Source organism: Apteryx rowi, unplaced genomic scaffold (genome assembly GCF_003343035.1).
Source record: "Apteryx rowi isolate R43461 unplaced genomic scaffold, aptRow1 scaffold_54, whole genome shotgun sequence".
Classification (NCBI taxonomy): Eukaryota; Metazoa; Chordata; class Aves; order Apterygiformes; family Apterygidae; genus Apteryx; species Apteryx rowi.
In genome coordinates this window covers 3332248-3348925 of record NW_020450805.1, presented here as the reverse complement: position 1 = coordinate 3348925, position 16678 = coordinate 3332248, and the positions used below count along the sequence as shown (strand labels likewise).

Genomic DNA, 16678 nt, shown 5'->3' with positions numbered 1-16678 from the left:
AGTCACAGGGGCCGGGGCTGTGCAGGTCCAGAGGCATCCGTGGAGGAGGAGGAGAAGAGGTGTCAGGTACCACGGCTGGCAGGCGGCCCAGGTCCTGCTGCCCAGACGCCTGCCCGCAGCGCCTGGGGAAGGGAGGAAATGAAGGGTGTCGTGGAGGAGGCAGCGTACAGCCGCCAGCCGAGGGACAGCTGCGTGCTGCTCCCCCTGGCGCCCCGCAGCCCTCGCTCCCATCCGCAGAGCGCCCACGGCCCGGCGTCGGCAGCACCGGCCTCCTCGGCAGGCAATGCCCAGCCTCCTGGCCGCAGCTTCCTGCTGGCTTTGTTTGTTTTCTGTCTCACTTTACTAAGTGCCTTCTAATTTTTTCCACAAAGAGCCAGTCCCTGCCAAGGAGCGCACAGGTCAGTGCTCATTACAGCAGGAAACGCGTCCAGCCACCAGCTCTTACAAACAACCCTGCAATAAACAGAGAAGGTCAAACACACCAACACAAGCCACAGGTGGCAACCACGCTCCGATCCAGCAAGAGCAACCCTACTACAGCTGCCTGGGGGACAGAGGCCAGCCATCACACACGGCCACCCCCTGCAACCTCGCTGGCACGCTGCAGCTCTAACCTTACTCATCTCCCAGCAAGGTCTCCCGACAGTGCTGTGGCTACGGGCTGCATGGCCTGGAGGGCAGGGAAAGGAGAGCCTGACGAGAGGCCTTGGTGTAAGGGCACCCAGTTTGTTCCTGGACACAGAGCATCCATCCTCAGCCCTTCCCCTCTTCTCACACGTGATGCCTAAGCATTGCTGTGGATGCCCATGTTACAACAAGGTAACAAGCAGGACTGGCTTAACAAACAACAGGTTATCTCCTTCGACCAAATACAAACAGAGATAGCGTAATTATAATTGCCCATTTGCTCAACACAAAGGCCATGACACACTCAAAATGACACCTATTGTGTTGGGACATACACAAGCACATTGCGAGCCAAACCCTGGGAACTCACAGCGTAAGCAACCATTGCGTGGAAAAATGCCCAACCTCCCTAGAAAAACTTGCGCTGCAGGAGGGCTGCACCTGAAGGCAGTGGTTTGCCACTGGGCTTTTGAGGTTTCCCTCTCCCTCCCTTTCCATGTGTCACCTATCTTTCTGCTTCTGCTGCCTTCACTGAAGGTGAGCAAGCACAAGTTTGGCTTTCCATTTAGGAATGGTTTCATGGCAATGGATAGGCATGCTACAGCTTTCACCCAGGAACACCAGCCCTTTAAAGAAAAGCTCTTTATCCTGCATTAGAGCCACAGCACTTTCCTTACATCTTAGAAATAAGGGGCTACTGGCAGGCAGTATGGTGAATACCTCAGCGTCCTCCCACCGCTGATTATAACGGATCACTTTGCAGGGATAAGGTCAACACTTCTTCCAAGAACAGCCAAGATGGGGCAGGGCCAGATACCTTCCCAGGCTTCACCCCATCCCTTATTTCCGTTTGCTGTTTTCCGAGACAGCAGATACCTCCGGGCAGAGAGGCTGATCTGGGCGCCATCAAGGTTTACGTATGGGCAGGGAACAGGCGCAATATTGGTGTACAAGTGACATGAAATCCTTGTGGCTGTGACTCTGCTGGAGAAAGGAAAATGCTTTAGGACTGCCTGTTGACATTTCATGTTCGTGCCTGAACTCTGACCTGGCCCTCCTTTTGCAGTTAGCATCCTGCACTCCTCCACCTTCAGCTGTAAGTACACTTGTATTTCACAAGATGTATGAGTCTGCATGGTTGTGCATCTCGCTGTAATACTGCAACAACAGCAAGTCTTCACACAATAAGGGGAGGCACATGGGATCAATCTGTCTAGCTCAATATCTTTTCTCTGACAGAGGCCAAAGGTGGATGCCAAAAGAGTGTAAGAGCAGGTTAAGCAAATATACGTCTCCATTTACTCTCCCAGGCTCCAACCAATTCTGTTCTGGAGACTCCTTGAGCCAGATGCACTTTCTATGTGTTTTGTAACCCACAGTGGGCTTCACTTCTGTGAAAATGTCGACTTCCCCCTCTAACTCATGTGCCCTTTAGGCAATGATCACATCCTGCAGCAAGGAGTTCCTCAGCTACCCTACACCTGTGAAGGCCAGTTCACCTTGTGCAAAGGACATGCTAGCTTCATTTGATGCTCCCTCATTCTTGTATTCAAAGAGCAGATGAACATTAGATCCCTTCTCCGTGCCAGCCATGACTTTACAGGCCTGGATCATATCCACCCTACATCATGTTTTCCAAACAGAAAAATTCTAGCTTACTTAGTCATACAGAAACAGCTCCATGCCTTTGATCCTCCTTGTTGCTTTTCTCTGAATCTTTCCCACTTCTACTAGACCCTTTTAGAGACAGTGAGGCCAGAACTGCATGGAGATTGAGGGTCGGTAAGCTGTAGATTTCAACAGTGGCACAAAGCTGTTTTCTGCTTTGTTTTCTCTTTTTTTTCTTAATGATTTGATGTGTTTTTCTGACTGTGGTTGCACACTGAGCTATCTGAAATAACCCCAAGTCTTGCTGTGAGTGGCCAGCTCAGAGTTTGTCATTTTGTTTGCAAATCTGGGACTATTTATTCCCCTTGTGTTTCACTGGATATTTATTTATCTAAATTGAATTCCATCTGCCTGCTGCCCGGTCTTGTAATGGTCTTCTGTAACTCTTCGCAGTTGGTTCTTGTCCTCACTAACTTGAATAATTCAATAGCATCAGCAAACTCTGTCCTCTCATTGCTCATCCCCTTTTCCAGATCACTCATGAATATGTCAAAAAAGCATGGGATTGAACACAGGCTGCATACAGGTGTATGAGTGACAGCTCTCCGCTTGTGATCTCCTTCCATTGCAAAACTGAGCACTTACTCCTGCTCTCTGCTTGCTGTTTTTTTAACCAATTATTAATCCATGCAACTACCTCCTCTCTTGAACAGTCAGTTTCCTTAAAAGTCCGGGTGAAAGACCTTGTTGAATGCTTTTAGGAAAGCTGTGTGGACACCAGCAGCCCTACCTCCTTCATCCCCTCACCAGGGAAACCCTGCAAAGCGCTCCCATAGCCATGGGAGGCTGCCCTTCCTGGGGCAGGTGCCTCCCCCAGACACTGCAGCTCTCCCAGTGCCACTGATTCAATTTACCGCTACCATCTACTCATTCGCCTGGCACACACATTTACTATGCAGCTTTTCTGTGACACTCCCTCCAGCCCTTCTTAAAACTCAACGTCACAATTTTTCCACCTCCCAGTCCTCAGGGACCAGGGTGGTTGTGAATGAATGACTGTATATGACAGATAATAGTTAACTCTTCCATCCCTGCCTTCCTGTAGCCCTCCCGGTAAATATTGTCTTGTCCTAGTGACCTGTTGCCATTTATATTGCCTGTTTGTTTTATAACTTTTCTTCTGGACTCTTCAGATTCTCTAATAAGTCCCCCCAAAGAAGGTTGCAGGTGTGGAAGAAACCCCCCAGGCTCTTCCGGAGTGGACAGAGGCAAAACCTTCCTTTAGCTTTTTTGCTATGGCCTCATTTTCTCTGATCACCTGCTCCTCCAACTGACTATTGCAGGCTTCCTACTCCTGATGTGATTTACAAGCAGTTACCATCAGAGCGCTGATAATACTTCCTATTATTTTTGTCCTCCTCCTTTCTAGGTCCTGCCTCTGTGCAAACAGGCTCACTGCCACATCTGCTCCCCCCTTCACTGCTCATCGCTGGGTCCTGAGAAGGCAGCTTAGTGAGGCAGCAGGACGGCAGCATCTCTGCCTAGCCCCACTGCCTCACTGCTTGCAGCCCCCTTCACATTGCGAGGCCCTGGCAGACTGAAAAAACTCTTGCAAAGCAACAGGCCCCAGCACCCTCACCCCACAGAGATTTCTGCTCCACGCACAGCAGAGTCGTGCCTCCTCTCTGCCTCCCTGGGAACTGCCCCAGCTCTGGGTGCCATTTCTCACTGCAAGCCTGCTGTACCCTGCTCCCTGGCTCCTCTACTGAGGAAGGGAAATGCAGCTCTGGAGCCTGTCTGTCTTCAGGCTCTAGCATGCGCGCGGGATTTCTGCAGCCACCACACAAGCTCCAGAGATACAGGGGACATCCCCACTCCCAGCACCCATTGCTGGCTGTTATCTTGCCTGCCGGGTGGCGTGGGAGCATTCAGCACTGGGATATGTTTTGAACTGCACACATCAGCCAGCTGCAAAAGTCCTTATCTGGACAGTAAAACAAGCCGAGAGAAGCTCCGGGGCCCCAGCAGGTAAAGCAACCCGGGCGTGCGTGCAAATTAAGCTGGGAAGAAGGGTTCTCACACCCTCTGTTTACTTGCTTAATTTGACACACAAGTCATGTACTGTCCTAAATGTGGCAATTACACCCCTCTTACGTGCCCCGYGCCAGGTCACTCGCTTTGTCATAGGCTCTAGCTTCTGACTGCACCACACTGACCCTGAGTGTGGTCACTGCGGGCTGCAGCCTGGAAATTGCTCCCGGGGCCTGGTGGGACTCCAGCGCTACTAGGTCATGGGGGAATCAGCTGTCTCTGGAGGGCTTCCTGCAACAGAGAGTGGGCAGCAACAGGGCAGGGCCAGCCCTAAAACTCCCCAAACCAATGCAGACTAGATTCCGCCACCCATCAAGGAGCTCCCTCACCCTGCACCCATGGGCCTCTGTCTCCCCACCATGGATGCTTCTAGCCCTGTCATATAACTGGCAAAAGATAGGCTACTAAGAGACCAAAAAAACACAGATAGCRGAAGAGAAGCCCTAGCAATAGCAGCCCCACAATTAAAGGCATATACGTCTCTCCTCAGCACRGAGTGAGTGCCTAACCCCGGGCACTCCCAGTCTGCTGCCAGCCAGAGAAAAACCCTCAAGGCACCTACATACCACACAGCAGAGACGGATGTTACCTACTGCTCAGCATCCCATCAGGCACTGGACCCCACAGTTGGATCAGTGGCCAGTCGCCCCATTGCCAAAGGGTAGCATTTTAATGTTGCAGCAAAAAGCTTACCAGAAGGGCAGGTTGGTCTTACACACTCAGCCCTGGTCACTTCAGGCCACACAGGGTAGCTGGGACTCTGGGGACGGCACGGTGTAGGGAGAGGCCAGAAAAGCTCTGCAAATATCCAAGCAGTTGTCTGCTGCAAGGCCAGCAGTTTGGGAGTGGAAGAGGAGATAGAGCAGCCGGGGGAGGGCAGGAGTTAAGAGGAGAACGTCATTTCTGAGGAAGCAGAAGGAACTCTTCTAGATAGGGTCAACGGCAGAGGGGGAGAGATAAGCTGCTCTCAGAGGTCTGTTTGCAAAAACAGGGATTCGTCACGGCATTTCCAACAAGCTATCGTTTTGGATGGCACCATCTCACGCACATGATACCTTACCTCTACCTCCTGCTGCACCCAGTCAGCGTAAAGGACCCCAGGACACTTTTCAAAGCCAAACTGTCACCTCAGCCTTTCTCAAAGAGCAAAAATTGGGATAAATGAAGGACAAAAAAATCAGGACTGAGCAAGAGCTATTTTCTGTGCTCATTTCCCAACACATTTCCCTCCTTCGCTTTCCCTAGGGCACACCAGCACATCCTGGAAAACATGTGCTAGTGCCGACTCTCCTTGGCTGCCACCTTGGGGAAGAAGACTATCTGCTCCACACCAAAGCCCCAACCTGCTTCTTCGGAAGGTCACTAGGCTTGGGAAGGAGACATTTTTTTCCAGAATTGGGTTCAGGCCCCCTTAGTCAGATGTTTAGAAACATAAAGAAAAGATCCTTTCTCCCAAGGGTGGAGGAAGGAATTTGCTCTGGGCTCTACTCGATGCATCTGCAAAAACCTCCAAAAAGAGCAGAAGCTAACAGAGATATTCACAGTGCCTTCCCCCAGCTCTCAGTCCTACAGGGTCTACCTGGCGGGGAAAGGGAAGGGGAAATAACTGAGTGGTCCCTGTGCAGGTTCTGGCCCGCTACGGGCAGGCGCAGAGGCTTGCACAAAGCTCATGCTATCTGGCCAGGGCTTCCTGTGGGACCAGCGGGTGACTGAGCTGTGCACAAAACACAGGAGGTGGTGAGGTGGGGCAGGTATCTGTGAGGCACAGCCAGGCAGCTAATTAACAAGCCAGACCTGATTAATTAAGGGGAAGACAAGCTACGTGGGATGCAAAGGGCTTGGCCTGCAGGAGGCTAATTAGTTTCATCCCCTGGTGGACTTTACCCCCTCTTGGTGCATGAACACAACCATGGCAAGAGACCAAGGCAGACGCACCCTTGGGCTGTCCGGATGCAACCCTAGCCTACAATACCCTCCGAGATCCATGGCAGCCCCTGTGCTGTCAAGAAGACCATGAGGAGCTTCATCCCAGACCTTCACCTTCGCCGTGGTCCTCTGTGGCCAACAGCTGTGGTGCCGCAGGGGACCATAAATGCCGCCTGTGCGAGGTGCCGCAGGCCAGGGACTCCCCGAGGGCCAGCCCGGAGGCCCACATCGGGAAGTGGCACAATGAGAGGAAGCAGTGTTTCCGCTTCTCAAGCAAGAAAACTCTGTAGGACCCCTGGAGGGGATGACAGGAGAGCATTAATGTAAAAATCAGCTGGGAGCACAATGGGAGCCCAGCAGCAGCCCCCAGGCAGGAACAGGTCTTCCTCGTGTGGAGGAGCTCAGGGCTTGGCACAGCAGCGACACAGGCCTCTGTGTACCAGGAGAGCCATGCACAGTGGCTGCAGTCTCAATCATGCCACAGGACAAGGCACAGTGCTGGCTCCTACCTGCCTGCAGCACCCCCTTCACAGGCAGGAGGTGCTTCTCATCTCCACTCCAAAGGGTGGGAGCTGAGACTCTCCCTGCAGCCAGACCTTGTGGGATGCAAGGGCCTGACGCAAGTGACGGGCTGGGGCAGTGCTTAGGTAAGACCCCCCTGGAGCACGGCTGCCAGAAGTATCATCTCTTTTGCTTTAGTAGTTTCCCCTTGCATCAGGCCCAGGCTTGCTCAAGAGCAATCCTTGTCTGTACAGCTGGTATTTCTGTAGGCTGTACCTTGGGCAACAGTGTGCCAGAGGGATGGGCCAAGCCTGCAAGAACTTTTCACCATTCCCCCTCATGCCCCCAGCTGAAAGGAGCAGAGGTGAGAGCCATAGAGAGGAAATGCACAGCAGAGAAGCAGGGTGAGACAAAAAGAGCCTGCAGCCAGACAAGTCTGAAGGACTCAACTAAATTCATGGGAAGGAAACCAGACAGGCTGATTAAGAGACAGTCCCATGGCTGGGGAATGAAACAGAAGGGTAAGATGAGTCTCCCTATACATGGCATTCTCCTGGGGTTGGTACGGCTATACCTACAGCAACATGTGGCTATCCCAGCTCTGAGGCCACTGCTCAGGGAGCAATAACGGGGAGGCCACCCGCCCATCGGTGCATCTGGGGTGCTGGGATGGAGAGGGGAGAGGATTCCTCCCTCATTGCTTCATGTCCTTGGCCCTGGGACCAAGCTCAGAGCTGGCAGGTCTGGGAAGGAGTCAGGCCAGAAGCGACACAAGAGAGCTGAGCAAGGAGCAACCTACCACATGAGGCTGTAGAGGGAAGGATGGGAATGACTTATGCTGTAGCTGGGAGGTCCTCATAATACCCCTGCAGTGAGGGGTGTGGGAGGGGGTTATGAAATCACTGGAGAGTGATTTCCAAAGCCCCCCTAAATCCTTCCCCAAGCTAAGTGCAGAGCCCCCCAGGAAGAGATCTGGAGGGCTCTACTAAACCCCAGTGATGGTCCTCTTCYCAGACGTCATTGTGCACTTTACCAGGGCTCCTCTCACCCTAGAGAGTCCTGGGGCTCACTTGCGCATCCCCGAAACGGGGTACTTCTGGAGTGAAACCCAGCAAAGGCTCATGCAGCTGCATAGGCGCCTGTGAGAGGGAGTGCGGGGGAAGCCTACAGCTGAACGCCAAGATCATGCATTCCCACAGCAGCCCCCTCCCTGCTGTGAGCCCAGGATCTTCCCACATCCTGGGGTATTTTCACATCCGGGGGAGAGGCTCATGAGCTGCTGCTTTGTTCCAGCTCTGGCTCTTTCCCATATCAAGCTGGTCCCAGATGGAAACATGCAGAGCTTGGAGCAGCCAGGACCCCCTAGCAAGCAAGACCTCCCTGCAGTGAGTGGGAACTGCTGAACCAAGCTGTCCTGGGGCTCAAACCCTTGGCTTGAACTGGTATGAGCTGCCCTGTGTTGGATGGGATGGGCGGTAGCACGGCACGACCTTTTCAAGAAAGCAGCCTCCAGCAGCATCTGTCCTGCACTGGCTCGCTGGACTCCAACCTGACCCGTGAGGTTGTGCCGTACTCCCCCATGCGAGCCTCCATGAGCAAGCGGGAGACCTGATTTCAGGGTTGAGACGGAGCAAGACCTGCCTCTGCACCAGGAGAACTTTGCAGAGAGGGCTGGAGGCTGTCATACCTCCTGGGATGCTTTCACAAGGGCAGAGCTCTCATTCAGCTAGTTGTGGTCCCACTCAGCAATTTTTCGGAGGCTGGTTCAGGCAGGCTGGGCTAGAAAGCCCAAGTGAGCCGCAGAGCCCTGCAGCTGCTTCCAATTTAGGGCGGGGGGGAGAGTGGAGGAGTGAAACCAGAGCCAGAACAACACAGTGTTCCCCTGGCACCACCATCCTTCCAGCTCCCAAAGTTTGGAGGGGCAATTCTTCCCCAATTGGCAGCCCCTTGCAGAAGCTGAGATGGATGTGTGGCCCAGCCAACMACCACAAGCCTCTGGCGCGTTGAGGTTGGCTCCATCTTCTACGCGTCAGCTGTGGCCAGTGGCTGGGACAAAAATATAAGGGCTATTTTGGGCCCCTGCAGACCAAGCAGCCTTTCGCTTGTAGGCCAGCTCAGGAACACAGACCCTGGCTGACCGCTGCTTTCGGCATGAAACGTTCACAGCCCAACTGGGAAACAGGGGATGCTGAGCAGGAAAGGAGGTTTTGGCACCAGCCGCAGTCCTGCACAGTCCCTCTGCCAGCTGCCTGTCCTGCCAAGAATCAGCTTGCTTCTTGGACAGCCGCAGCATCTCACAAATCCCAAATTGGCCTCAGCTGCTAAATGCAGCCATTTCATGATGGACAGGGACACGATGGCTCTGCTACTGGTTATGGGGCACTTCTGTCACCGCCTCACACACATGTACCCTTTGTCAGAGCCACAGGGCACCCCACTATTTTCCCAATCCCCAAGACCAAAAGGAGCGATAAGGGATGGATGCTCTGGCTGGTCTCCTCACCCCATGCAGACCCTGCCCAAAGCCAATTGTTTCCAAAGTTGCAGACAGTTCCCAACAGCAGGGCAAAGCCATCCCCGTAAGTCCAAGGAGTTGGGGCACCTCCAGGATCTCCACACACTATTTGCCAGCTGCCTTTAAATTAGGCTCCGGGAAAGATGCTGCTGCTGTCACAGGGGTGCTGAAAACTGGCATTGCCAGGTCCCTGCTCTGTGGCAGCTCCAAAAAGCACCTGTGGTTTGTGCATGGTCTGTGCACCAAGGGGACAGAAAGTAAAGGCAGCAATAAGTCATCAGCAGAGTGGAGCAAGCAGAAGGAATTGGTGTAAACACCCATGGCGGAAATGACGCAGGGCACCTCTCCCACCCTTTCCCCTCCTCCATGAACAACTCAGCTTCCCCAGATGCCCTGGCAGGACTAAAGATCTCGCAGAGTGCAGCCAAACCAAGTGTCACTGGCTCAGGCAGACACCTCCCTAGGAGGGAATAAGTCAGAGCACAAACCTCTTGCTCTCAGCGCTGGCCCCAGCTAACCCATGGCAAACAGCCTGGCTGTGGGACAGGAAAACCTTTATGTGAGCAAGATTAGTCAGGCAGGGCCAACAGGAGGTACAGAGGTCTCCCTCATGTCTGCCCAAATCCCAGCAAAACAGGGCTTCAGGCTCTCCTGCATGACGAACAAGAAGTCTGCCCGCAAGTTAGGAAAAGGCAAGTTACATCCCCTCTAAATCCCTCCCTGCATATGCCACTACCTCTGTGTAACCAGCCACCCACCCCTTGCACCACAGCCAGAAAGTCAAGGGCCGGCTGGGACAAGCAGCATCTGGAAGGGACACCCCAGGGACACCACCAGCCACGCAAGGACAAGCCTCCTGCACGGAGGCCTTGCATGCACCACCCCACAAGCTACTTGTGCGTGCCTGACTGCTGCCTGCGGCCTCCTCTGCTCATCCAGAAACTGGGTGAACAGGGTTTTGGAGATGTTGGTGTTAGTGCACAAGCTCCTTGGGGCAGGGACTATGCCTACAAGTGGGCCTCCTGAACATTAACTCAAGGAGCAGAGGAGATGAAGACAGAACTGAGTCTCTCTGCTGAGCAGTCCCGAGAGTACTTTACCCTCTGTAAGAGTGGGCTGGCCATCCAGCAATGCACCCAAGTCTTGCTGGAGCTTGTCTGGGTGTCCGAACATGTTGGGATGTTGATGTACTCACACGGTGATCCCAGATGATACAGAGTCCATTGGCTGAACCCTGCCTAAGCAATTGGTTTTGGCACACACATCCCCCCCCAAACCCAGGGGAAGGAAGGGAGGGACAGCTGGTGGCAGACGACTTGTAGACAGCCAGGCACTTCACTGGTGTTTTGTTTTGTTTCTTGCTGAAAGCTCCTCTTTGCTCCAGATGCGTGTTGTATGATGGAGGGTAATTATAAGAGCTGCCCCTACACAGCTGTGGGAGATGTGCTCCTGTCTCGGCTCGGCCACACTTCCAGGCTTGGCAATGAGATCCTTGTCTTGCCCATCCTCCCCTCAGGCAGAGCGGGTCCTTCCCTGGGGAACTTCAGGGTGTCTCTATGTGGGGCTCTCCTAAAGTGAGAAGAGCAGGATGCCCCCAGGGCCTGCAGCTAGAGAGCAGGCTGGGAGTGGTGGGATGCCACCCCCTGGACACCCCAGGAGAGCAGGCTTCCTAGGAGCACCACATCCTTACTGCTTGAGCAGTGCAGCTGCGCAAGCCAAGTGGCACATTCCTCCCTGAGCCCATCTCCAAGACAAGGAGAGCAGGGGACCATAAAGCTGTAAGGCCACAAAGAGCGTCGTCGCCTGAACTTCGGTACGGGAATGGGGAGTTTCCGAGTCCCTGTCCTGTGCTCTCACCCTTGGACGAGGCTGCTCTCTCCCCCGTGCAGCCGTAAGGAAGAAATCAGTTCTTGGAGGTCATACCCATGCCAGAAGACCAGCAGGGAATGACAGCCTGTGAGCCAGGACTCAGGAGGTGTCCAGGTCCAGGGAAGGCTGCTGTGATGGGTGAGGAAACTATGCCTCGTACCACAAATGGCAACCCCTACGGCCATGCCAAGCAGGCCCAGTACTAAGGCCGACTTGTGGGCAGGGGCTGGCGTCCCCAGCCCTCGGGCAGGCTCCCAGGAGGCACGCGGCTGTGAGGAGACATCCCCCTCTGCCTCCCCGACTCGGCAGCTGCTGCGTGCGGAGGACAGGGAGGGTTAGTCAGAGGGCACCGGGAGCCAGTCGAGCGTGGGCTGAGCCAGCCCAAATGCAGAGCCTGAGCAGAGGGGACAGCGGCACCTCACAGCCAGCTCCCGCGACCCCCAGCAAGCCAGAGCTCCTCTGCCTTGCTGCCCAGCTCCCACTGCCTCTGGGATAACTGCCCCAGCCTTGATCATGCTGGCAGATTGGTTCCTCGATGTGGTTCATACCAGCCTCGTATTGCCACAGGGAGTGGGTGTGAAGACAGGAAGGAGAAGCTGCAGGGAAAGGTGGACTGCTTCTTAATAGCTTGGTTGAGTTTCAATTTGAGTGCTGGTATGGTCTGCCTCCCACAGTTAATGGATAATGCTCCTGCTCTTGTAAGGACGGCACAGAGATCTAAGCAACCACAGTCCTCAACCGCAGCGCAACACCTACCAATCCTGATTGAAAGCACTGCGCTGGCTCCATAGTCACACAGCCTCCACCAACACACACCTCTCTTTGATTTCTGTTTGTACTCTACTTGGCTGCTCCTCGGAGATGCTGTGGTTACGGCTCTGGGATGGAGAGCTGCACATGTTCCCTGGGTGCACACAGGCATCGGGGTACCTCATGGCAGGAGGCTTTCCAAGAAGGAGGGAGAGATGCCATGCAGAGAAATACCATGAGGGAGCTTGTCCACAGCACCAAGGGAAAAAAAGTCAAACCCCTAGTTGGAATCTGAAGAAACTGTCTCCAACTTGGTCCTGAAGCTAGAAAAAGGCAAGGACTTTTGAAAGTAGAGCAGGCTCTCATCAACCCTGAGCTCCTGGCTAGACCAAGAAGGGGGACGTACAATCAGTCTCTCCCATCTTCTCCAATCTATTCTCTGCAGGTATTTCCCAAGACTTAAAGGATGGAGCTCCTCTCAAGAGGGTTTCCCACAAGCAAGCCTGCAGAAATGCAGAGGCACAAACAGGGCTGCACCCCCTCTGAAAGTCCTCACCATCTCCACACTCCTTGAGGAGCTCTGGGTGAGGTGCTTTGGAAGTCGCTAGTGTGGCTGCTGCCTGGGACTGCCCCAGCTTTCAGCCGCATGTGTAAATTGGCTCCCGCATGTGTAAATTGGCTCCTGTCACTGTTTGGGATTGATGGCTACTTGTGCTAGGTGCGATTAACCAGGGAGTGGCAATGACCATACTCGTAGCCACAGGCACCAGCACCCAGAAGTGCGTAGCATGCTGGCAGGGTGGCCCAGACTGGCTCTCCTTGGAGCCTTGCAGCAGCGGAGGCTGGAGATGCTTCACTCCTGGTCTGGGAGTGACGATACAAGTTCAAGTTGACGTCTTGTCCTTTGCCCAGCGAAGCTCGTAGACTGACGCCATACTTTTGCAAGGAGACCCAGCTCTGCTGCAGTGACTCACCCTTGGTACAGCAGTTTGGTATGTGCCCTGAGCAGGCTGCGCAGCCTGGCACAAGAGGCCAAATGCGCACCCCACTGGTGCTACCACTGCTCCCAACTCACCGAACCATTTTCTTAGCCCTGTTTCTTTCCATTTCCCAGCCCCCCTCTCTGCCTCCTCTCTCTGTAGCTTCCCAGATTTCTCACTCAGTGAATTTCCAGCCTCCCAATGGGAGACACTGGAAATTTCACAGCAAGCTGCTTTCTCATCAGAAAAGTCCTAAAGGAAATGAATTAAAAGAAAAACCCATTGGCACTGGTGTGAGGGGGAGAACACAAGGCTTTGTGGAAATCTCTCTGATTTTTTGCTGGCTTCCTCTATATGACCCAGCAGGCAGACAGTAAGCCTCTGCCCCTTGTCTGCTTGAACGAAAACAGATCTCCTAGAGATGAAGCCTGTCTGTGCTTACCCACAGCTTATCGAAGAGACTGAGAGACAGCCTAGAGTGCTGCACCCAGAATACCAGGCTCACTGACTTGTGTCACTCCTGACTCTGGGACGGCCATGCAAATCCAGTGCTTTGAGCTTCCCCTTTATCAGAGAATGGTAAGATCAGGGAAAAGCCTATTCCAAGCCAGAGCAGGACCAAAATGTCACAACGCTGACTTGTCTTCACACCTCCGGCATCAGAAATAAAGTTACAAAAGCCAACACTGCCCTCACTCAACAGCTTCACTTGTCCTGTGGGAGTAACAACCCTCGTATGCGTTCCCCCTACAGCACCATGGCACCATGGCTTCTCTCCCATGCTGGGATCCCTGCTGCCAGGCCAGGCCAGCTTTGCTGCTACTTCAGCGGGGAGCAGCGGGGTCCTACTTCCAGGGTCCACCAGACCACACRTCCTGATGTGACCAACCACATCTACTCCACACGCTTCTTCCCCAATCCCATGTCTTGCACACTATTAATCTAGGAAGCACCTTGCGTTCATCACACCACTCAGTCAAATTATAATAGCTGTGTGGCCCTTAACCCTGACTCCTGCCCATCCGCAAAAGCCCATAGCTCATTCCACACAGTACTTTAAGCTTAAGCTTGCTGGCAGGTGAGTAAAGGGATGGAGGAATGCCAAGTTAGCACAGAGAAGAGAATCTGAGAGCTCACGTTGCTCCAGTCCCTCGGCTGCTCACCCCATTGCTCTGCGAGGCTGCAGCAATAGCAGAGCTAGCATTAGGTTGATGGGAATAATGAGGTAGAGCTAGGTGCTCAGGAAGATGTGTGGAGGTCAGTGCAGTTTGCACTTTGGGGTCAGTACTCAGTTGGCAAATGCAAACAAACAGCACCATGCTGATAAGAGCAGGATTTGCAGTTTCCTTCACAGTTGCCAAGGACTCAGACATTATGCTGGACAAAAACAACCAAGATCTACATCTGCCCCAGAAAAAGCAATGAAAGGCCAGAGGGTGCTCGTTGGCTTCCCAAAGCCCAGGCTCAGCCCCTTCCCATCCAGCCAGGGGAGCTGGCTGCTCCTGGGCTCCCCCTTGCCCGAAGCGTCGGTCTCCAGCTCTGCCTTTGCTAGGGGAGCTGTGAGCGGTGCTGAAGGATGGAGGGTGGGAGGTGCAGCCCAGGAGCGGGTGAACGGGGAGCTGTATCCTCTGCTCCCTGGCTTCCTCCCAGACCATGAGAAGGAGGAAGACTGGTCAGACCAGGGCAAGAACAAAGCCCATACTCATCTTCAAAGAGCAGGAGGCTCATTAACACCCCCCACCCCGCAGATAATAAGAGGAGGAATGCCATGATGGGGAAATGATGCCAGTAGTTAATTATGCAGCTTGGGAAGGGAGGGAGAAGAGGGACAATAGCAGGATGGAGCTGCCTTATTGCCCTATATGCAGGGAACGTGCTTGCTGGGTCAGCCTGAGGTGACCTTCTTTAGCCTCTTCTCCTTGTCCAAAATAGCTGGGGCAGGGGGGAACAGCCAGGCTGCAAACCACCTTCCAAGGCCTATGCTACAGCCCTTAGTGCCATCTGGAAAGCTCCTCTGCTCCAGGAAGACTTTCTCAGTGAGTGAGATGAGAGAAAGCCTACCTGTCCTTACTGGGAAAACAAGGCAACAGCAGGAATAGCAGTGCTCAAGAGGGCTCACCAGTGTCCATGCTGCACTGTGATTTTATCAACAGCCCACAAGTCACCCTCAGACAGCCAGCAACCCCAAAGAAAAGCATCCCTGCATAGTCACATCTTGAGTTAGCTTTGTAGTGAAGGCAGGCCCTGGGAAGCCCATGGCTGCCCAGCAGGTTGCTGGGGCTGACRAGCGGAAAAGATGCAGCTGAGACGAGATGCAGTGCAGGAGGGGAGTGGGATTTCCTGTGTCGGCATTCACAGCACTCCTTCAATTGTGTCAACTTGCAACAGGCAACTCGGGGGCAGCGGAGCAGCTTCCTGCTTCAGATCAGCAAGGAAGCACATCCAGCTGTGGCCAACAGCTGCATAAATTCCTACTGCTGCCCCTAGCCCTGGGGAATCTACAGGGCTCAAGGATATAGGCTCACTTGTCCACAATCCCACAGCCCTGGGGTTTGGCTACTGCTGACTTCCCACAGTCCGCAGCTCCACAGCCCACCCCTGACAGGCAGATGTGAGCACTGGCGAGTATAGGCAGAGACTGTGTCAGTCAAGCCAACATTAGCACCTAGCAGGGAGGAGATTTAACCACAGGGATGGGGAGGACAACACAGAGGGCTCCACATGGAGCTATCTGTGCTCCTGCCTGGACCAGACTCTCTGTTAGCACAGTTCATCTGCGCAGGAACACAAAGAAACACTTACTGAAACCTTCCACTGCATCCCACCACCAACTCGGAGCATTTCCTTGTGCAGGACCCAGTGTGACCTGCGACCAGGGCTCTGAAGCAAGAGCCTCTCAAGCCCACCTGCTCCACCACCAGACAAGGGGGCTCYGCCTGCCTCCCTGCACAGCAACACGTGGTGCCCAGCCCGCACGCCCAGCTTGTGTGCCTTCCGGCAGGTTTACGCAGCACGTGCACGACTGCAGCAGTCTGGCAGCAACTGCTGTGCAAACACAGAAGCCTTGATCCTAACTGCCAGAGACGCACATCCTCGCAGAGTGGGGACCACTGCACAGACCCCATGGCGAAATCCTGCATCTGGACACACTCGCCCAGCCTGCAGGGATCAGAGCATCAGTATGCCTTAGGTCCCTCAAACCACACACAGGCACTTGCTCCAGGAATAGCCGCAAAAGGGGATTTGTACTTCCAGTGGGAAGCAGCACTAACGGGCAGGAAGGAAAACACCGCACCCCAAAAGGCAATTACGGGATTAAACATCTTTCCCAAGACAGAGCCACGACCCAGACGCAGCCTCCCCCTCTGCTGGGGCACCGGAGTCCCGGCCACATGCGCCGGGGAGCCTTGCAGCGCTGCTAGCGCCCGTTCGCTATCTGCTGTTAGCAAGAAGACCAGCCCCACTGCTTAGGGAGAGCCGGGGGAGAGACAAAAATTGAGAGATCCGGAGCCAATACCTTACGAACTGAAGGCGGCGGCCGCCGCCGCACGCCGCTTCCCAGTCCTTGCAGCCCCCTCGGTCCCCCTGCGCCGCCTGCGAATAACCCCCCCGTCGCCGCTTCTCCCAGAGCCCGGCCGCAAGCGCAGCGCGAGTCTCCTCCTCCCGCTTTTGCCGCCTTCAAACGCCGCCAACGCCACGCGGTCCCCGCGCTCCCGGCCCCGGCTGCGTGTTTCGGGCAGGGGGTCCCCGTCTCACCGCGGGAGCGCGCGGCCGGTGCCCGCCCCGCCGCGGCACCCACCTGCGCCCAGCT

At 54.5% G+C, this 16678-nt stretch overlaps 1 protein-coding gene across 2 annotated transcripts in view; it reads right to left on the bottom strand.

Moving 5' to 3' along the window:
• SLC29A1 (solute carrier family 29 member 1 (Augustine blood group)) overlaps positions 1-16678 on the bottom strand; it is a 27021-nt gene extending 10343 nt beyond the window's left edge. Inside the window, exon 1 of one of the 2 annotated variants that reach the window (XM_026081230.1) lies at positions 16667-16678. The gene's annotated coding sequence lies outside the window, so the exon portion shown is untranslated. Of the gene's footprint in view, positions 1-5019; positions 5196-16666 lie in introns of those variants that run through there. The other variant, XM_026081228.1, reaches the window with a different exon arrangement.